A 23703-nucleotide genomic window follows, 5' to 3' on the forward strand; every position below is an offset into this window, starting at 1 on the left:
TTATACCCAATTGTACAGTTTCGATCCCAATCATACATGCTGCTCGTAACCGGGGGAGTAGATCATAGTGATTCGTTTCATTTTATTACGCAAGATAATAAACCGTCCCCTCTCCCGGATAAGTGCAATAAAACTCTGACGCAGCATTGCGTGCGTAAGGTGCAATAAAATTTAAATAGCAGCTACCATGGCAGAGATCGTGCACAGATCGAACAGTTTGGCGGTGCTATTGAGGCCGGTGGGAGAACGCCAGAAGCGGTGTATCTACGCAGCAAAACAAGAAGTGAACCCATCTACCCATCGAACCACATCATCTTCTGCACCTCTTTCTGGGGGATGATTTTAGTGGTTAAATACGACACCAACCAGCCAGAGAGTTTGGCTACCGCATAATCCGCTTTTCGGGTGCCCGTTCGAACAGGGGCCAGGTTCGATGATCGCTTCGGAGGTTAGCAAAGTTGTTCACCGACATTGACTGATTAACCTCCTCCCTCTGACTCTTTCCTTCGCGTTTGTTTCTACCGGAGGCAAGCGAAAAACAACGTCCCGAAAGCGCTGGCGACGCAAAACTTTCTTGGGTCATCGTACAGCCCCGTGAGATACAACAGCACAACGGCAGGCGAATGTTTCTGCGGGAGCCCGCACTGAAGCACACGACAGGGCAAGGGCTATTATTTTATAGAAGTGCATTCATGAGCAACCTTTAAAATGAATTATTTAACCTTCCCCGCGGTCGCCTTCTATCAAGCTAGCCCTGCCCACTGCACACTCCGCTGAAAGAAAAGGCAGTCTAGTGCGGACCAGTATAAACACACTCACGGCGAGCGCGTAAGAGCGTTCCCTATGAACCGGTTTCTTCTTTTGCAAACTGAAGCAAAACAACAAAAAAAAGGAAAAGGTAAGAACAGCAACAACAAAAAAGCATCTTTTTTTGTGCAACGAAGCAAAAAAAAAAACAACCGAAACGTGTATATGCAAGCCACAAACGCTTATGATGGTGCTTTAAACAGCGTTATCGTGTCCTCCTCCCGCTTATTACGTGTTATTAATAAAGCGGCTAGTTTACTGGGCAAATAAAATAAAAATTAACGAGAGTGCGAGCGAGAGGGTGATGAAAACAAAGCATTAAAAAAGACGATCTTTTCCCCCTCCTTGCCAGCAGCAACTGCACTCACTGAAAATGATGATAAACGGATAGGAAAGGCACATAAAATTTCCGATCAGCAGCAGCAGCAGCGTGAAGTGTTGAAAAAGCTTGATGTTTCCTGTGCCATTTTTCCTCTCTTTCTTTCGCTGGGTTTGTTTTTAATTCTCCATTTAATGGCATAATTTAATACACTGCGCTTGATCAGCTCAAGAATGTGTGACAGTTTTTTGCTTCCCCATCCCTTTGCGTTGTTTTGTTTTCTGTTTCCTCTCGTGCTGCCGTGCCCAGTGCAGTGGTTTTCAGCGTCCATGTTTTATGGTGTTTTAATTTGAAGCGTGTGAGGTTAAATTTTATTGCAAAAAGGCAATTCATGGGCTGGTGTTTTTTTGTTTTTACGAGCTGTTATATTTGACACTCCTCGACTCGGTTGTTTTCCGTTACGATGGGAAGTTATAAGGTGTGATTGTGCAATCGTTACACCTACGCAGTGTTGTAAGGGGCAGCAAAAGAGGACAGTTTATTAGCACTCCGTTTGACACTTTGTAGCTGCTCAACAACTCATACAGCATTTTGGATTTTTTCTATACACAAACGACATTATCAATAATGTAATCGTTGCACAAAACAACGTTTTTATCTTTCAAATAAATTAGGAAAGACTATTTAAGGGTCATTTTGCAGCACTTAACTTAACTGCTAGAGTTGTCATAAAAAAAAAAAACAATAATAAAATTATTAAAAAGAGTTCAGAAAGTAAATAATTTGTTTTTGTTGCTTTTGCTCTGGTGATAATGAAATTATACTGAGTAAAAATGAAACCTAATTTGCAGAAAAATAATAAACAAAAATGAGAATCAAAACCACCCCAAACCGGGCTGAAAACCACTGCATTCCCCAATTGCCTGGACGACTTCATCGAACTTCATCATGGATAATGAGTATCGAGTGAAGCGAAACTACCGGTGGTGAAAGGGATGCTGTTTAAGAATAAATTTGACTCTTTAGCTCCCTTTCCATCATCACCCTTTGGGGCACTTTGCAAACCACAATTGATAATTGGGAGCTTTTTAACGAACTCGCGCGCGTCCGTCTTTATTTGGCACTCGCGCGTATGTATACGCATGAGTTCTTGCGCAATACACGAACGCACGCACGCACGCACCGTTTGTTGCTGGTAAAGCCCGTTGCTGTTTCATCTGCATAATTTCAATTCAGCCCGTTCGCTTCCGCGTCACAAACCGCGGCCCGAAGCGTACCATCGCCAGAACAGACGGAGAGTAATATTATTCCTATCCCATTCGCATACTTTACCGACTTTGGGAGTGTAGTGTAACGGTGTTACGAGAGCGACAACACGCCCCAGGACGACAGAATCTCACAGAAGCCTGCCACCACCACATCACATCACATCTACGGCGTACGTGGAATGTGTGTAATCTGGCTGCTTCACCGCTTTCCTAACCATCTCTCACACATACACATGTGTAAGCAAGTGCTTTCTTTTCATACATTTCATACACCCATCCACAATCAGTATTATCGTGGCGCGTAATATTGGCCCCGAACCACCGCGCGACGACTTCGCGACTCAATTACCAAAACGCGAATACCGCCACCCGCCGATAAAGTCGTCTCTCTCTCTTGCTCCTTCTCTCGCGCCGTGCGGGCTTCATTGACATACACGGCGCACCCTTCCCTCCTCACGTTAGCCCCCTCACAACGTCTCATTTTAATATGAAATTGCCCCAAATTTTTGGGAACCACAAGCGCGGTCCCAAATTTATGCGCCCTTCATTTTATTCATCACGCTCGCGCGCTCGTACTTTGTCTCTCCTTCTGTGTGTGTGAACGGATGATAGTGTTGTTGTTGTTGTTTTTCTTGGGTCTGGGAATTTGTGTGCTTATTTATTTCTTTAATGTTGCGCGTTTCTTTCGTTCTTCTACCGCTTTTTACAACCATCTTTTGGGCCCAAACCAAGGGCCCCCTTTTGCGATAGGAACACCGTAACGTACCGAATCATGGCATACAACAAAACCACTCACACTTGCCCGATGTGTGCGATCGATGTCGATGTTTGCACAGATTTCTGATCCTTCAATGTTTTAGTGCAGCACTCCTATGTGTGTGTGCCTTTAGTATGGAGCCACTGCGATTTAAAAATAAACGCCAACAAGTAGCAACCGAGTTCCCCCCATTCGTTGATGCACTTTGCTTGATGACGCTCGAAACGCTCGTTCCAAAATTCGGCAAAAACATCGGAATGTTAACATGTGAAACGTGTAACGTAACGGTGCTGTGGTGCTCGGTTATCACAACAACCGGAATGTTTTTTGTTTGCCATTTTTGTACGCTTCTCGCGTGTTCGTGCCGTGCCGGTACCACACACAAACACTGCAGATTAGCTTTCTCGGGATGGATGCTGCCGAAAGTCCTGTCACTCAACGACAAACGGCACAGAAGAGAGAGAGAGAGAGAAAGAGAAAAAACAACGAAAGCGCTGTCATTGACTTCTCCCAAAAAATGCCAAAGCTCGCACAAGCAAAACAAAAGAACAACAGCAGCAGCAAAAAAACCCACGCAAAAGAACGAATGAGCTACGACAGCATAACAGCACGATGGCCTATAGCATAAGCCTTCACATGAAGCCCACAGAAATAGAGAGTGAGTGAGAGAGCAAGTGTATACGACGAGAATGTGAATAACACTAATGACCTTGATAAGCGAATCAATATTCTTAGCGTGGTTGCGTTGCTGTTCTTCTTCTTTTTTCAGCGTCTCTTCATCGAGCTTGTTCTCCGTTCTCCGCTTGTTGTACACGCAGGTTGTACACGGCAGAACACCAACCCTCGGCCCATTATACGCGCGAACCGTACCTTTGACGGTTGATGAAGGGTTTCCTTTTCACGAGTTCGTCTTCATTCGCCACAACACGACTTTAAAGATTAAGCATCAGCACTGGAGGCGGCATCGGGAAGCGCCAAAGCAAACCATGCCCAAGATAGCGAAGCGATGCGTCAGCAGAAACAGGTTGCAAGGGGCTGTAAAGGCAGGCAGTGGACGAGGCCGTAGACAAGAGGATAGCGATAATTGGTTTATTAGATTTACATAATAAACAAAGCCAACATTACTCTAAACGTCAAATAAAAACAATGCATAAAAGTGGTTAGATGTTTACAGTGGACTCTCTTTAAGAATCATCTCTTCAAGATGAATTGTTTCTTGAAGATGGACATTTTTGAGCGTCATATGCCATATGCATTTTGTGTTTCTTCAAGATTAATGTCTCTCTAGGGCGATTTGGCACCACAAATTCTCCATGATGATTCTCCTCTCTCCGTGATATGGCACTCTCAAATTCGCCTGTTGGTTTCTTGGCTACTTTATAGCAACACTTTTACCTAGTTGTTGTCCCCTACATGGATATCTGTCTAAGCTGACGAATCTTTGAAGATACATCTTAGAGAGCTCTCACTGTAATGCATACTTTTGATACATCAAAAATAAAGTTAAATAAAAAGCTAATGCACAGGAAAACTGTGATAAAGAAGCAATCATTACAAATAGTACTAATATTATACAAAAAAAACCTAAACAAAACCATTCCCCTCGTGTAGTTGTAGTACCGCTTCGTTGTTAGCATGGATGTAAATAAACATGTTTTTTTTTTCTTTTCTTCGTCAAGCTTTGCTGCCAAACCAAACATGCTACAACGTTATACACTTATCAAAAGTATGCTTCCCCTTTTTTCGCTATGCGTGACTAACTGTGAACGCGTCTTATGATTTGCTATTTTCATCACACATTTTCTGTTGTTTGTTGTTGTTGTTGTGTTTGTGTGTGTGTGTGTGGGAGAAGTGGGTTTGTATATAAATACGCACCACACATCAAGCTTCCGCCGCGGAGTGTGCTGCGTACGGTGAGAGTTGAGTAATGGGGGGAAAGGTCGCAGGGGGTCGCGATGAATAGGGGGGCCGGATGAACAACATCATGCGAATCAAAGTTGACCGCACGCCATCACCGGTACGTCACCGCACTGCCGCATTCAACGGGGTTTAGCCAAACAAACGTTCACACGCACTGCCAGGGCAGGGCGGTATTGTGACTGGATTAACATGACACCCCGCCGGAAGTGGGGATGATCCGAAAGCAAACCTTATTTCAACGCATGAAGGCTTGGCAATCAAGTGGCTGTTTTTTATTTAAATCGATTTGAGTAAACCTAAAAGAGAGTTTTTTTTATAGCGCAAAACATACTTTTCGCCCTTATTGCAGGTTACGTTTCCCTGGCGAAAGAGAGGAGGCAAGGCTTTAATCATGTCGCTGATAAGTTTACGCGCCGTCACTCGGGGAACGCGCTCGAAGCAAATAATCTACAGGCTGGCCTGGACCGGACCTCTCGAATGCGTAAGTGGCTTCTTATAAACAATTCCCAAATAGCACCGACTGATAGGCCACAGCCCCTGTGACGCGCACTGCAACGCACCGCCGCATCAATACCGAACCGGTTTGCCACCGAGATTAAGCGCAACAATGTTGCGTTGTGTTATCACGGGGGAAAAAACGTTTTCAGTGGTGGATTAAGTGCAGAAGTTTTATTTATACGTCACATTTTAACCTTTGGAAAGGAATTGTTTATCTTTCGCGGCGAGTAAACGTCACATAAAAAGGTCTTATTATGGTGTTTGTTATTTGTCTCTGCGGTAAATATTATTCTTTTATGTATAGGGTAATTTGCCAATTGTTGCACACTTAAGGGAACAGCCAACGTATTTCATATGTTTGAGATGGATAAACTAACAATATTCTGGTTATGAGTGTTTATTATATATTATTATTGTTAAAAAAATATTATGTATATTTTATTTGAGGGATAGAAATGATGAATAATGGCAAGATAAAAAAAATTGAACCTATTGAATAATCCAATTGTTGCACACAACTATACATTCTATTATTGCACACTTTCTAGTACACTGAAATAAACAAAAATGAGCCTTTAAATGGATGATTTTCTATCGAATAATGTCAAAGACAATACGATACACTGTTACATTTTACGTTTGCCCTTTGTTCAAGCCTGAATTCCGCAAAATAAGTAGCAAATTTGCACCTACAACCGCACGCCAATTGTAAACAAAACGCTGTCAATATGATAGCACGGTGAAAAAAGGAGGCTTTGGGCTGCGCAATAAATAGGATCGAAGCACTTTCTTTGTTCCAATGTGGATTAAAATAAGTATTTTTTACAACAAGATAAAAAAATTGCTACCGGATCGTGGGATTTACCCTTATTTGTTTGATAACAATCAAAATATAAAGTGTAAGTTGTTCACAGGGCCAAAAAAAACTTACTTTGTGAGGCACAATTCTTAGCGCTTTTGCTTTCGATTTGATCGAAATCAGTTGAAATATTTCAACTGTGTTTAAAAATTTGAAAAAAATGCTCTTTTTTTATTCAGGAGCAACGGTCCAAAAAGGCCGAATTGCTTAAAAAATGCTCTTTTAAAATAATAAAATTGTGGAATAAGTGGCAAAAATGCTCAAGATTAAAGGAAAAATGCTAGCTTTTATCAAAGTTTTATAAATATTTGGATAAACAACAATTTATACGCAGTGTGCAATAATTGGGTGGTGTGCAACAATTGGCAAATTGCCCTGCTTTGTTAGGTTTATTTACACTTTTGCAAAAAAAAAATAGGGATCTTTCAACATTTAGAACAATGTTTGCTTATTACAATCAATTTTCCATAAATTGTTTGACTAGATGGGTTTGTCATTGTAACATTGAACTGATCAATTTGACGATTGGTTAATTTTTTTTATTAACTTTTTTATTATAAAGCCGATAAGTTAATTATGTTATTCAAAGTACAATTGAAGAACCAAATTCATTTTCTGTAAAATACTGTTTCATTTAAATGTTCTTAAACGCGTGATTTAATGCCTGGTTTAATGCCATACTCTTACAAGACTAATTTATTTTTTTCCCTCACAGCCTTGCCACTAGTTCCCCTCACAAGTCCCAAACCCCATTAACTACAACACGCTAGCACCCCAACGCTAAAAAGGGTAAAGTACGGACCAATCACCATCCAGCAACTGTGTGTTTTAGTGTAATGAGTCATTGGACCTTGCCCAATTCTCAGCTCAGCGCTACTTACGCACCGAGAGCAAATGTAACCAAAACAACGCAAACCGCACCGGGTACGCATTATCCTTGCGCGACACGTGCCGCTGTAAACACAGGCCGGCCCACGGGTGAAACACAAGGCGTCTCCATCAGGAGAGCGGGAGGTAGACCGTAACGTTTACAGCATGTGATTCCCACGTCCGGGGACGGCGCGTATGCCGTGGGGAGCAGGGCAAATAGGAAAAACACGGTGCACAGATTTTGCTCAGTCACTCGCTTGCAAGCGGTGTGAAGGACCTTGGGGAGGCAGGGAGGATTATGATACCAAAAATAATACTCCAAAGGAATCGGAAAGCGCGTCGTGCTGTTGTGCGTCGTGCGCGTCGTTGGTGGATCGGCATCATATCTACCAGCAAAACACGCACACACACACCAAGGAAGTGTCGCTGTGCTTGGCATCGCACAGTTGATGCGATCGGACGGGGGAAGGTTTACTCCAGTAACCGGCAGATTGCCGGCTGTTAGCCTATGTTGCTTCGATAATAAACAAGGATTTCTTCACTTTACGCATGTTGTAACCGGCAAAGGATGGTAGGACTGCGCCAGCGGCAACCAAAGATAAATATAATCAACACAAACACACACACACACACACACCAACGTACGGTGCCGACGAGTGTGTGTTTCTGCCCGAAATATCCATATCTGGTCTGCACCACACACCAGTCCCTCGAGTGGGATTTGGTTCGTTTTGTGTGTGTGCAGGGGCTTTCGTTAAGTATCTAGCCCTAAAAACAGTGAACGAAATTCGGTGCGCCACAAAAACGAAAAAAAAAACACGCTAAACGTAGGTGTATCTTGTTTAGGTAAAGAGCACGATATTGAGCCATTTGGGGAGAAACATAATAGTGGGAAAAAGCACTGACTGATATCGTATATTTTATGAGGCACGAGAAAGAGCCAGTAGAAAGTGCCGTCCCTACAGAAGTGTCTAAGCGGACGACAAGGGCAAATATTAGGAACTTCCAGAGTGCAGTATTTGAAGATAAATTATGTTTTTAAATCTTCAACACTAAATTCTTATAGTACATCGCACTTTAAAGCCTAATTATTGCAAAAGATAATCTATTTCAAAATGAATAACAGTAAATAGCGTTTGCATTCGAACAAAAATGGACAGATAATTTGTTGATTTTTCATGGGTTCACGTTAACGTCTTTTTACAAACTTTCTTCCACATTATCAATATTAATATCCTATGAGTTCCTGGAAAAATTTGACACCCTCTAACAGTTGAACTCTAACCGTGATGGGCAAACAATTGAAGCACCTTTGTTTAGAAGCGTGTGCGCATCCAAACACTGCATCCCGTAGCGTCTAAAACGGACTCCGTGGGTCAGTTTGTGGACGCGTCGTGGAAGCCTATTTCGGTGTCTACAACATCTCGACACTTCTTCTTCTTCTTCTTTTAGGCTCAACAACCATTGTCGGTCAAGGCCTGTCTGTACCACTCTACCTGTAGGCTTGGATTTCAGTGAATAAGTCACTCCTATAGCAGGATAGTCAGTCCTACGTATGGCGGCACGGTCCATTTGGGGCCTGAACCCATGACGGGCATGTTGTTAAAGTCGTACGAGTTGACGACTGCACTACGAGACCGGCCTAACATCTTGGCACTATTAGACAATAATCAGAGCACCTAAAAAAGGCCCGGCATCGAATGACCGACGACCTTGAGCGACATGAGGTTCCAAAGGAAGCTGAAAAGGTAGACCGGCTTAACTTCGATATGACACCTTGGTACGCGAACTGGTCCAACATCCCCTAGCTGAGTCCCATCCAAATTTGCTGGAATCAATATGAAGCCAAAAGCTCTACGCCAACAATTTTGTAGCGAAAACTGAAGAGGAACTGTTCAGAATCGAGGTACATCTTCAAAATATATCTACGCAGATGTCTTCGTCCGCAACGGCGTAAATTTTGGATAACTGAGGAAAGGCAGTTCGTATGGCCGTAGATTTATTTTTGCAAAAAAAATTAAATAATTTCCTTTCAAAGGATTTTCATAGCCTCAAACACTTGGAATGAAGATCAAGAAACCATCTCTGCTGTTAATTCATTTCAACTAATTTACATCAATTTAGAGAACGCTTCGAATACCAAAATAGGTACAGTAGATGCTGAGATAATTAAAACAACATCAAAAACTAGATACTGTGCCTTTCCGCAAATGTATTTATGGCCACATCGCATTCACTAAATTCCCCAGTGTGCCTCATTCCCACCGGAAGGTCCTTTCCCTTAAAGAAGATGGGTTTTGATGTTTGATCTGGTGGAAGAATCACCCCCTACAGGCACCGGGGCATGCTTGTGCTGTTGCGTCGTGGGAATTTACGCACACAGACACATAGACACTCACACACACACCCACCACATCATATGCAGATTCTCTAGAGCCTTTCGCGCGCCGAGTTTCCCGGGTGTGTGTACGGCAAAAAGCAAGCCAAGGAGAAAATTGCTTTTCGACGTCCCGCCCAAACGCCCAGGAATGCCTCCCGAGCAAAAAAGAGGCCCGTGGGGCGTAGTGTGGTGTGTATCATCGCCCTCAAATTACCACCGGGGAGGCCAAGCTGTGTGAAGAGATACGCATCCTTTCTAGAGCGCGTCTTGTCGGTGTGTGTGCTTCGGTTTGCGTGTATTTTATCGCTTACGCTTCAACACATTTACGCGCCTCGACCGTCGCCGTGCAGAGGCGGCCCGGGGTTTGGATAGCGCTTTTTTTTGTTTATTTGCCGCCAGCTTCGCTCATCCTTCCAACCAGTGTCCCTCGACCTCGGCTCGGCCAAATTTCGCTCAATGTTGACTTATGGGGCTTTCGGGTTGTTTACAGCGAACCAAGTTCTCTAGCGGACGGAAGCGTGCGTCCCGGGCCGGCCCGGGATCGTTTGTCAATAGTGAACGGCCCCAGCCAGAGCGGACGCGCGCTTTTCTTCGTAATCGAACCGCCAAAAAGTGTGGAAGATAAATAAAGCACGCATTATTTATTTTTAAAGTGTTCACGACCGAAAGCTTCGTCCGTGAATGGGACGATCGGTCCGTTGCAAGGAGCGCGTTTTTGTGTGTTTTACACGACAACGCAGTTTCCTTCGCCATAACGCAACCGACATCTAATAACGGCAACACAAATCAGTTCAATTGTGTCGCCACACTTTGGACGCTGGCTAGGCGTAGCGGAAGTTGTTTGAAGAGGGAGCCAAAGCGTGTGTTGTGCTCCATTTCTGATAAATGTGTTGTTGTATCCGCCGGTGCGTAGTAGGCGCACTTGTCTCCCGTTGCCGAGACGTTTGCTTAGATGGTTCGGTTTCTGCGAATCACAAAACATCTGCCAAGCGCAAACGAACGAGAACAGACGGATTGGGGTTGGCTGTCCTGGCCGGCTCTAGAAGCTGCCGTTGACGTAAAACAATGTACGCATTATTTCGCAATGATTGCTTGCCATGATGTAAATCACGTACAAAGTGGGATTCGGTCACTGTTTACCGGGCGCTTTATCGGAACCGTGGAGTAAGTAGTGTTCGATTTTCCATTTGCTTTCCCTCTACCGTACGGTCAGATCAAAATCTCCGAAAAGCCGTAATCAATTTAATGTTGTTCATTATCAAAACTCTTCTTTTTTTTCTACCGATCCGAAAACAATATTCTCCCGAGTCACAAAACACTATTATTTTCATAAATAAAGGCAAAACATGGGCATTAGGGTAGGCCCAAGCATACTCATTTTGATTAGAGCTGCTCGATTTGCGATCGGTAGGGACTGATAAGCGCGATGAAAAGGTCCCGGGCCGGGTCACGCTAATCGAGATGAGAGCGGAAGCAGGTTTTTTTTGTGGGCGTTTCTTTTTCACGCTTCTTTGAACCGTTCAATGACGGCATGGAAGAAAAAAACATCCCAATTCCTTTTTCTAACTAACGAGAAATCGTTCCAAGCGGGAGCAAATAATCAATAAAATCTGTTCGATACGCCCGGGAAGCAAACCTGCCCGAGAGTATCGCTCAATCTGTGCAAACATCTGTTTTTGGAAAGGGCCCGTTTTCGCAAGAAATGTGTAAATTTTCTTTACGACCAAGAACGGTGGAAAGTGGTGCGTGCGGACGATGACTTTACTACGCCAAAGTCTCGTCCACTTTTTGTCAGTTCTTTTTGAACCAACACCATTGCTGCAGTGCCGTTTGGTTTTGTAATTCTAAATACGTTCTAACACGATTTAACACGATTAAGCGGCAATGTATTTTGTACATTTGTTTCCCCGTTTTATCACCGATCCACTGTGTCCCACGTGTGAGAGAGAGAGTGCTATCTATTGCACGCTGATGACATTCCATCAAAAGTCGATTAGCAATTGGAGTCGTTATTAGAGGTCGCCAGCAATTGAAAGACGCCAGAGAGCATTAGCTGTAAATGTAGTACGCTGGCCGGAGAAGGCAATGGCCATGAGATTGGGATATGTGATAATAATAGCTCATTTGCTTATCACACTGCGTGCGAATGGGCAGGCCGAGGAGGGGACCGGAGTATTGAGGCAAAATGATTGAAATTCATCCATAAATGCATCCATCGCTCGCTTACAACTACGGTACGATTGGACAGAGCATGTATTCGCGCTGGTATTCGCTTCCATTAGCTGCGATACATTCCATCAATAAATTATCTTTCCCCTTTGCACTTGCGGCAGGACTGTCAAACCTGTACTATGTTGGATATAATGAAGCAAAGTATAAACGATCGATAAATGCTTCGTATACGTTTATAAAAACACATCCTTTAAGAGCTCTTGTCTTAGAGTAGCTCATATCTCTATCTGTTAAGACTGTTTGGACGCATGAATCACTACCAAATTGATGAAAGCATGGTCCCGCATCCGGTTCGAAGGACCAAATATTGTAGTACCCATAGTACAAGCTTTAACATTACAATTTTTTCAACCAATTATCTGCGTGCTCTTTAAAAAGCGTCAACAGTATTCTCATGGTACAGCTGTCAAACTAAATTGCTTCAAATTGCATATTTGAGAGCCTTTAAACACACTCCATCAAGCAGCGGTTTGACATTCCTGCATCGAATTACCTTCACAATCCACACGATGCACCCAAGAGCAGTGCACTGGATTGCGTTCAACCCACAGTCAAACGCTCTCCTGTCCCCTCACCTGTGTGCAACCAACGCTCTTCCAACAACGGCAAAAACGATTAACATATTTTCCACCACCCGAGATCGACCGATCAATTCCAGTCCTTTCTCCGCCACAGAAAGGGTGGGTCGAAGAGGCCCCTTCTTTTGGGAGAAAAATGCAGAAGTCACACAAACTGCCGCTTCCTGAGTTTGTGCACCGAAAGCGACCTTTCACTTTTTGGCCAATGTGTGGCGGTTGTGTGTATGTGTGTGTGTGTGTGGTTCTCTTGTTATGTGTTTTGTATTATTTTTCTGTTTACGAAGCAATTTTCCTTCTTTTTTATCAAAAAATGGTGCAGAAAATGCAGCGAAGACATTCCTTCTTCAGACCGTTTAAGAGAAGCAAGAATTTTGTGCTTGCCGAAGCACATTATCAGCACGAATCAATCATGCAGCTTAACTGCAGCTTCAGCCGGTCGGGCGAGCTGGGAGGAAACGGAGTTTGTTTCTGCCAAAGAAAGGCAACAAAAAAGACGGTCAAAATAAAATAGCGGCTCGACTTGTAACGTGACACTCGATCCCAAACCACACAATCACACACATACACACACACACACACGTGCAATCTGATGAGGACTGACCGTTGTTTGAGTGTTTTATTTTATTTGTTTTACTTCCTTTCTGTTGCTCTCTTGTTGCTGGTACGTTTGTTTTCGTTTGCAATTTCTGCTCGATCGCCCTCTGCTCGCGATCCTTGTTTTCACGATCGTACACTTATTGCGTTAACGTTTGCTTATACGTGTGAAGATACTTTGGCAACTTGGCCAGCGCCGTTTTCTGATTGTTAGAGGTTGTTTTGTGCTTCTTTTTTTTTCCTTCTCTTCTCTATCAACTCAACGATCGTAGCCTAAGAGGCGGCCGTTTGTTTACTTCCAAGCGGCCGCCAGCGAGACTTTACGCGAGACGTACAGGGCGCGCGCTATTTTTAAATCACCCAACCACCCCCGGGTGACAATGACTGATCGAGGATGTGTGTGTGTGTGCATTGAACGATCTTTGTGCTCGCGAAGATGCATGACTGAATTAAGCCCGTCATCGGCGGCACCGATTCAAACGCAAAACCAATGTGGGTGTCGTTATATATATGTGTGTGTGAGTGTGTGTTGGCATACATTTATATGCAGGCTAGTAGACACGATGCACCGAACGTACCCCACAGGCAGTGGAAAAGGGGAATAAATAAATGGATAAATCGCCAGCAAAGCGCCACAGGAGTCGGGCCGAGCCAACTGCCGACGACGGTGCGACGGGCTGGATGATGATCACGCAAACCGAAACCGATTTGCGCCATGCATGCAGCCGTCGCATTGCGGTTCTTTCCAACAGCGACCGGGGAGGAAGCGGACAAACAAAAACAATGCCCGAAACCGGAGCACGGGAAAGGGGGGGGGGGGGCATTAGGGGCAAGCAACAACGCACACACACAACGTAAAAGGGTTTGAAAATTCAACCCAGCAAAAGGGGGAACGGCGAGACTGCCCAAGGTTAAGGAACTTACCGTCGCTTTTCCCCCGGTGCAGCATAAAACTGGTTTTATGGTCGATTTTTCGCAGTGATCCACGGGCACAGACGGTCGTTTGGATTGGATTATTTTATTTTATATTTTTGCACTACTTCTTTCTCGCCTTTCTTCTTGAGGGTATTTGTACGAAATTTTTTGAAGTGACTTTCACAGCCACAGACAAACACAGAAACACACGAGCAGCGCACGCACAGACGGGGTAGAAATCGGACACACTCCGCACCACACTACACTACACTCACTCACGGACCTTCACTGCAATCCTTTCTGCTGATTTGTCGTCCCCTGAGCGGTCGTTGGCCACAATTGCCGTACATCACCATAGTAACACACACACACACGCTCGGAGGCTAGGTTTCGGTTGGAGAACGCTTGTCGTAATAAATATTTTACTAATTTTTGTTTTTGAGCTCTAAGAAAAATAAAACAACACATTAAACGAATTAATTAAATTCACTTATTTGCTCTTTTAATTATTAAAATTCACTTTTGCACTTGTTTGCTCCTCTCTCTCTCTCTCTTTCTTTGTTAATTAAATGTCGCAGTTGTCACAGACTTTCCTCCGTGCACTGTGCAGCACACAGCCTGCTTGTTTGACAACGAACGATGCTAAAACAAAACGCAGCATTTCCGTGACCTTTTCTCTACACATCTCGGTGCATCTTGTCTGTGGTTTCCTTCCAACCACGTTCCATTCGCGTGCGCGGCCCACACACACACACACAAACGATGCATTCGATGCACTTACGCCTTCCGTACTGCCACTTCCGCACATCGAGCAAGGGTTGCTCGTGCAGCCCTGCCCTTACTCAACATGTTTCGTGTGTGAACGAAATGGGAACCAACCAGAGCTCGTCTCGTTCGCTCGCCATGCTGAGTTGCATCGCCGTCAAAACAAAACAGTGGGAAAATTCATGGCAAATTTGTTACCCCCTTTCTTTGCTGCTCGTTCACTTCCGTTACAGGGTTTTCCAGGAGTTCTCATAGCTGTGGGACACTTTACTGACTCTTGCTTGCGTGAAATGAACTTAATGTAATGGGAGTTGGACTCTATTGCACCCTTGCTGGACAAATCCAACAGGAATTTTCAAGCAGCCTGTCCAAAAGAGTCCAATTACCATCATATAAAGTTCATTTCCAATAAGAAAGAGTCAAGGAAGTGTCCCACAACTATGAGAACCCCTGGAAAACCCTGTATATGTTCTTTTTGTTTTGCTATTGTTACCTTCCCCTTGTTTGGGGATTTGGATAGCTTGTAAACAACCTCTTGCCGCAGTGCAGTTCAATTGGGCCTGCAAAAACACACACACAGCAAGACAGTGAAGCACTTTCAGTTTTTTGCAAACGACGCCGCGTTGTTTTTGTTGTATGGCTTCCTCTGACCCGACCGCGTCTGTGTTTGCCGAGAAAAAGGAGACAGCCTTTGCTGCCACGACCCGGTACACCGCTGCAGCTCGATCGGTGGAATGCACTCTGTATCTGCACGGTGCACCAACTTTAAACCACTGTAAACACACATGCACACACACCCTTAGATTCACTGTTTTGATACGAGCGCATGTTTCCTTTCTCTTTTCCACGCCTCTCACGCGCAGCAGCAGCATCCACGCTCATGCACTCACGCGTGCACACGGTGCGCGCGCGCGCGTCCGGTAATGGTCGCGCCTTCACCTAAACAACAATAACAATCCCCCCCTCTCTCCAACTCTTTTCCCCTTCGCCTACTACGATCGAACTGCTTCAATCGGCTCCCCCCCCGCTAGACGGCTTCAATTTAATTTGTTTACACCATCGCTTCTTGAGTGGCGCTGGCGCTGTGTTTGTTGCCGATTTTTGGGGTTTCGTATGTTTTCTAACCTTTCCCACCGGATTAGCAATTTGCAATAAACATCTTTGCCCCATTTTTTGCCATTTCCATTTTTTTTTTGCAGTTGATGCGATCGCATCCCTTCAAAGGCGAGTGTGTGTGTTTTGGCTAGCTTTTTGCAAAACAACACCGACAGCTGGCGCGAAACGGAGCGCCGCGAGAGCGAATCGTGCCGCAAACACGCTGCGCGTAGAATAAAGAGCGAGAGAGCGAGAGCTCTCAGCCAGACGGCGTTAGCAGAAATTGCGCCGTTTGCGCTTGTGTTGTGTTGAGCGCCGGGGTCTAGAATCAAACACGGTGCCGCACTCGAAGTGATAAATTAAATTCGCGCCACACCACCACCACGACGGCCGACTACTACTACCCCGTTGCCTGCGGCACGCGTCCGTTGCGACAAACCCACCACCACCATTGGGGATGGAGACGTGATAATGAGAAAACGGGACAAGCACTTGAGATTTCGGGGGTGAATGAAACTGGGACTGGACAGCATTGAAGATAAAGCTAAAGTGGGGTTTAAGTCAGATTTGTGCAAAATGTTTAAAACATTTTAGAAGAAGAACTCCATCCTAGCCTCATTCACCACACACCAACATCAACCTGATTCAGCCCATCGCCCGGCGGACACAGCTGGCGCGTATTCTATGCCTGCAAGCAACGCACCAAAACTCTCACTCGTTCGCAGGCAGCTCGTTCTCACTCGTTGCCGCTAATTTTAAACTGCAATACAACAAAGTGTAATTCCGATCTATTTCGAATTCGATGACACTCGCAGAATAAATTTAAAATAATCCACACACTTTTCTTTTCGCGTATAAACACGCACGGACACACGCACGCACACACACCCGCAGTGTGTTTCAATGTTGCCGCCGCGAATCAACAGCAGCAGACGGACGACACGACGTACGTCCGACGCGGTTGAGGGTTGGATTTTTTTTGACGACGGGATGCGGTCGGAACGAATTCAAAGGAAATCGTGTACACTCACTCACGTAAACGCGTGAGAGCGCGTCAGCGAGAGAGTTGCTGATGTGAGAGCGTGTGCTTTTTACCCAGGCGGCTTCAGGCCACTCACATGAGGATGGCTTAATAAGAGAACGAGTGTATTAACGTGTCTTTGAGGTTGCAATGTTAACGCTTTTAGCTTTTTTTTAACGTTAATTTAGCAAATCTTTTTGATTTATGAAATAAAATTCATGAAAAAACATTCCAAATTTTGTAGGTTTTGACATTTGAACTTGCCGATTTCGATTAAATTATAGTTATTCAGTTCATTGAATTTAGTTTTATGTTTTTTGTTAGTGTTGATGCTAGTACAGTAGAACGTCGATTATCCGGGCAGCTCGGGACCAAGCGAATGCCGGTTAATCGATTTCCACGGATAATGGTCCAAGAAATGTCAAATTCATATAAAATTTTAAAAATTCATTGGTTTTACTAGAAATTCACGTCAAAATAATCGATTAATCACTAGTAGAATATTTTTTTAATCAATAACATCAATCAATAGATTTAAAATTGTCTTTTATCAAAAATGAAGTTAAAAAGTATCACTAGACACTAGATTGCTGCACAACAAATGTTTTTGCTAGCCGGTTCATCGCAGAAAATGTTCGCCAACTATCAAGTTCATACGCACGGTTAAGCCGCCCGCCGGTTAATCCGTCCCCGGAAAATCGACGTTCTACTGTATTATCAAAAGCCATTTTGATTTTAAGAACCGCCATTCCCATTTTGATTGACCTTTGATTAGTCTTTCTGATTGCAGATCATTCTCAAGTGCCTGAAATTTCCTTTCATCCTGTTTATTCGGTTAAACGCAATGCACTAGTTATACATGACACATTTTAGCAATCCTTGATAATCAATGCATAATCTGCTTACTTTAAAGATCATATTTGGATTTTTCAAACGAATATGTTTACAGTTGTTGTGTTATGTCTATGCTAAAAATATTTAATTTTTCTGCATTATACACAATTTCTCTATAAAACAGATAAAATCATTCATACTAAACTGTTCAAATTATCAGCTAGATGCTCGGAATCTGACAAATTGTTTTTTTTTTTTGCGTCAAAGTACTTTTTCGAGCTCTACCGTAGGACTAACAAGTTTGTATATTTCTTCAGTTGGGCTATTCTCTCATCTGCAAAGTTTATTTACTCTTTAAGGCACACTCCCCTGTAGACAACGCGTTTTATACTCAGTCACGCACTCTGAATAGGCACTCCTCACCTCAGTGAGTGACGATTTCATACTGAGATCAATAATATGAGCAAAATAGTGAGCTTGGTGAGAGTTGGTTGACGGCGAGTGTGGGAATAATTAATGTGAGTTTTTATTGTTATTACTTTGAAAGGCCAATTCTTTGCTAATATTATTCAATATCAAATTAATGATAAAACAGCAAGAGAAGTTAACGAATTGCTTTTAAGCAGCTAAACAAAACGGAAGGATGACTTTCCTAATTTTGCTAACCGATTGCGTACCATTTAAACGAACATGTCATTCGAGAACGGGTTGGACGCATAGAGGTCACATTGTGGCAGCTAGAAAAGATAAAGAACATTAATTCATATTGACGCCTGCACTGCAATCTTAAAATAAACTATCCTCCATTTGTCACACATTTTTAAGAGCGACAGTAGAATACTGGTAACGTTACACTGATGATTTACAACAAGGACAACGTGAAGGTGAACACAGTATTAAACCGCGTTCTCGAGAGTTACGCACAGGTCAAGAGCAGTGTGTGTGTGATGTACGATCGTCCTACTCCCACCAGCGATCGGCTACATCGATTTTTAAATATTTGCAAACACTTCTACTAGCTTCTACAAATAAACAAAAACAAAGCAAAGCGAACGGGTGAGGTCGCTAATTAAAAGTCCAACGATATGTGTGTGTGTCGGGCCGGGCGGTCATTAGCTTATCAGCTTGTATCGGCGGAACCATTTGCCGGGTGGATTGGCGGGTGTAAAAGCATATATCCCTGCGATTCGATGCTTCGATGGTATCAATTTGACAACAAATGAAAACAAACCCTCCTTAAACCGGTTTGCGGTTTCATCGATCTGCAGAGTGTTATAAGCTTGATGTAAATTATGTATCGGAGGTGCAAGGTTTCTAACAAAGTTTAATCAAAATCACACGGCTTCTTCTCCATTTCAGGTCTACGAACCGAAGCGTGAGAGCTTCTTTCTCCCATAACTCTTACTTAAAACGCTATCGTGATGTAAATTTCGTTCGATAAAGCTTTTGTAATGCGGTTCTGTTTGTTACTCTATATTGTATATAAATCGCTTGGTAAGCCTTATTGACAAACAACCCTCCATTTATCAATAAACAATGAACATAAACAACACACACACACCTTAAAACCTGTGGAGTGCGGTACAAATTAGTGGTGGGAGCTCGGAATCGGACCTACCTGATTCCGATTCCGTGTTCGGAATCAATTCCGGAGCCGATTCCGATGCTGGAATCGATTCCGATTCCGGAGCCGATTCCGGAGCCGATTCCGGAGCCGATTCCGGAGCCGAGTCAGGAGCCGATTCCGGAGCCGATTCCGGAGTCGATTCCGGAGCCAGAATCGGAGCCAATTCCGGAGAAGATTCTGGAGCCGATTCCGGAGCCGATACCGAAGTTGGCTCCGGAGCCGATTCCGGAGTTGGCTCCGGAGCCGATTCCGGTGTTGACTCCGGAGCGAAATCAGTCCGGGAATCTCCATGAGAATGGATCTTTTACAAGTAAATTTGGATTTTTGCGGTTATCAATAAGTAGTATGATTGGACCCAAACGCCTTTTTTTATGGCGATGCCGAAACTGACTCCGTTTGGTAGCCGATTCTAATTTATGAGCCATTTCCGATTCGAGAGCCGACTTCGATTTCGAATCCGATTCCGGAGTCGATTCCGGAGTCGATTCCGGAACCGACTTCGATTCCGGAACCGACTCCGATTCCGGAACCGACTCCGATTCCGGAGTCGATTCCGGAACCGATTCCTATTCCGGAGCCGATTCCGAAGTTGATTCCGGAACCGATTCCTATTCCGGAGCCGATTCCGGAGTCGATTCCGGAACCGATTCCGGAATCATCTCTGGAGCCGATTCCGGAGTCGATTCCGATTCCGGAGCCGATTCCAGAATCGATTCCGGAAACTGATTCCGGACCTACTATCCGGAATCGATTCCAGAAAACTGCGGAGCTAGCCGGAATCGATTCCGACAAAAACTTCATTTTTCCCATCACTAGTACAAATGTTAGTGCACACACACACTCACAATACATTGTAAAACGCGCTTTTCTCGCATTTTGTTTTTTTTTTGTGCGATCACTTTTGCTAATTCCTCGCCACAGGAGAAGCCATGCCCGTCCGTCCGTCCGTCCGTTGGCATTCGGAAAACATAAATTAGCGACCACCACTGGGTGTGCATAATAATATTTTCGTTTTGTTTTGTTTTTTGCGTTTGCTGTTGCTGCTTTGTGGTATGCTTTTATGCAAATTCGGCTAGAATTAGGCAGGCGAGATTTGGTTTGGTGAGTTTGTAAAAATGGACACATGTGCTTCTCTGTGTGGGGGTTTCTCTTTGCTTTCGTCCGAAATTCAATTAATTCGTCCTCGAGCGCGACCTTCCCCTTCTGTGCGTGAGCGTGTGCGAGCGATGGTGAGGCAGGACAGGAAGAAGATCGCCGCTTTACGCAAAAACATGATGATGAAAGTTGTGAATGAAAATAATACAAAACGGGTTTTGGCTGAATCAGGGATGATTGGATGGGGGACGGGTTTGAGTGTGTGTGTGCTCTTACCTTACGCTCATCCATTGTGAAATGGATTTATTGGCTTGTTTACTTCACTGCGTAGTTACATCATAATAATACGCAGTTTGAGCACAACGTAAGCACAGCAAAACAATTAAAACACTAAGCGAACAGTTAAGTGCGACCATTCGCTAACGGTGATCCATCTTCATTCAGGTGACGCTGAAAGGAAACTCTAGAATGAAACCTTTCGCACGTGCTCCCTACGATCGCGTTTAACGATCATGCTAAGTAGGCGTCGGAGCGGTCGTTAAAATTGCTGTCTAAAGCGTCAGCATACGTATAGATATCAAGGGAAAAGTAGAACACTCACCGCCCTATCATTTGATACCTCTGCTTAATCCGACCAGAGGGAAGGTGAAAACGAGATTGAGCGCAGTTTTTTTGTTTGGTTTTTATCGTTTCATCCTTCAAACGAAGGATCGGCGAAAGAACGGCACGTTTCGAAAGGCGTTACTCACCCCTCCAAAAACCCAACAAGGCAATCTCCAGGGCAGCATAATAAATTCGCATCACCGGTCGCACATTCCATGGTCTTCAACCGCCGTACGTACGCGTATCTCGATCAGCGTGTGGGCAAGACGGATAATTGATCGCGATTCTGTGTGTGTGGTTTGTTTGTTGCTTTCACTCTATTTTTTTTTTTTTTGTTCGGTCCGTAGTTGACAAAATCTGTGAAATGCAGTGAGGTAAAATAAAATAAAACAAATAAAACAGCAGTTGAACAATTTTGGGTTGGGTTTTAAACGATCAACTTTCACCAACTGATCTACACCGCTCTCGATTCTTGCATTTTGCTATCGTGAAGTGTGTGTGTGTGCGAGAGAGAAAGGGAGAAAAAACTGAGTTTGTACACCTTCCTGAAGGTGATAAAATTAAATGTCTCACTTGGATTTGTTTTATTGCGTCGCAGCAAAAAAGGTTTTATAGGACAAAAGGCTTTCGATAATACGGTTTTACTGGTTTTAGCGTTCAGTTATTATTGCAGGGAATTGGTTGGATTGTGCCATGTCCACATAAAATTGTACAAAGCAGGAAAGTTTTCTTGCTCAAATAATTTGCGTAATTTTCTTGAATTTCGAGTATTCAATTCAATCTTATTTGGCACAACAACCGCTGTCGGCCAAGGCCTGCCTGTACCGCTAATGGGCTTGATTTTCAGTGGGATCTTATATCTGGATTATGCCTAGTCAGTCCCACGTATAGGGACATTCGGTTTATTATTTAGGCTGAAGATTGGTATGATTAATGTGCTTAAGGATCCTGAACAGACACTCTAAAGATTTTTAGGAAGTTGTTATTACAAAATTAAATTGTTTTAGAAGTAAATGGTCGAAATTCCTTGCTAATCAGACTTTCCACTAAACCTTTACAGTTTACTGCTGCATCTAGGCGCTACAGTCACCTCACGACCTTCTGACCGAACGCAGGATAATGCGTCTCCTGTTTCCTGCCGCCGACCCGTATGGTAGATGCATTTACGCATTGCTGTTCACCATAACACGTTCCTACAACGTCCCTTCTACCCGTATGGCACAATAGACACGGGCAACGATCTTAAAAGTACGGGTTTCGAGCCACAGCCACGCAAAGTTTGACGACTTCTGAACTAAGCAGTCTGGTGCTATACGCATCCGATAGTCGATTCACCCAAGTTCGTCCCTACTTCATTGTTAACATTTTGCCTAAACTGAGCTCCATTATAAAGCTATATTTATTTATTTATTTATTCATTTATTTACTTATTTGGAAATAATATATCTGCCTCAAGGGCTACATATATGTAACTTAATAACTAAATTTCACTACATTAAAACTAAACAACACAAGAAACGCGAGCTTATAATAGGCTTACGTCATACAATAGGCCCAGCAATACGTCAGATTGGACACTTAGACACAACACAACAAAGGACTAAGGAGGACTGGGTAGGAAAGAGTTGAAAGACTGGATGAAGAGCTGGCGTAGGGATTGATGAGGAATGTGGAAGTCAAAGGAAGAGGAAACATTATTGAAAGTTAGGAAGCACTGTAGTAAGGGATCGCTTGCACCATACACGCGTTCGTCTGGCGGGAATGAGTAAAACATCTCGCTGACGAAGCCCGCACGAGAGAGCGTAAATCGGGATTTCTGATCGAAGCATAAGAGCAACTATATCGTTCCTTAATAGGCCACTTACAAATAGAGCTTGTGCAATGGAGGAATAAGGAGGATAAGGAGGAACAGGTTTATGTGTTCGGCCTAAAAATCGCCTGACAGCGATCCTAGTGAAATTACGCTGTACACGCTTCACTCTGAGAATGGAGGCAGCATTTATTGGGCTCCAAAGAATACTGGCATATTCTAGAATTGGACGAAGTAGCGAACAATAAAGAGCTTTAAGACACAGAGGTTCCCGGATGTCCTTAGCCATTGCACAGATCATGCCTAGAACTTTATTAGTTCGGTAAACTATTGAGTCTATATGATCCCTATAAAGAAGTGTTGAGTCAAGGAGAACCCCATGGTCACGAATGACATTTACACGTTTTAAAACAACATAATTTAAGCTAAAATCAAATGCAATAGTTTTATAAGAGCGGGAAAAAAGCAAAGGCGAGCACGAGCCGAGACAAGAAACCGGGCAAAAATTTTCAAATCGTCAGCGAACATCAAAAACCCTCAAGAGGGAAGCACAGAACACACATCGTTAACAAATAAAAGAAAGAGAAGAACACTGCCTTGAGGAACAACCGACGTGCAGTGGAAATTCATTAGATCAGTTGTCGTTCAATTTTACTTTACAAATACGATTAGCAAGAAAAGAGTGCAACCATTCAAGGATGTTAGAGGAAAACCCTAATTTAGCAAACTTAGCTATGCGCAAAGCGTGTGGAATCTTATCAAACGCAGCTAGTCGGAGTCGGTGTAAATTGCGCCAAATTGTATTGTACAGGAGACCGTCGACATGCAATTCAGCAATTGTAATGTAACACTTAAA

The 23703-nt window shown here is 43.7% G+C and overlaps 1 protein-coding gene across 4 annotated transcripts in view; it reads right to left on the minus strand.

Moving 5' to 3' along the window:
* LOC4578387 (uncharacterized) overlaps positions 1-16854 on the minus strand; it is a 63419-nt gene extending 46565 nt beyond the window's left edge. Inside the window, exons 1-2 of one of the 4 annotated variants that reach the window (XM_061654814.1) lie at positions 16698-16854; positions 14007-14442 (exon numbers count right to left, since the gene is read on the minus strand). The gene's annotated coding sequence lies outside the window, so the exon portion shown is untranslated. Of the gene's footprint in view, positions 1-14006; positions 14443-15294; positions 15734-16560 lie in introns of those variants that run through there. The other 3 variants (XM_061654813.1, XM_061654812.1, XM_061654816.1) reach the window with 3 other exon arrangements.
* Positions 16855-23703: the final 6849 nt, after the last annotated feature.

This window comes from Anopheles gambiae, chromosome 3 (assembly GCF_943734735.2).
Source record: "Anopheles gambiae chromosome 3, idAnoGambNW_F1_1, whole genome shotgun sequence".
In the NCBI taxonomy this organism is placed as follows: Eukaryota; Metazoa; Arthropoda; class Insecta; order Diptera; family Culicidae; genus Anopheles; species Anopheles gambiae.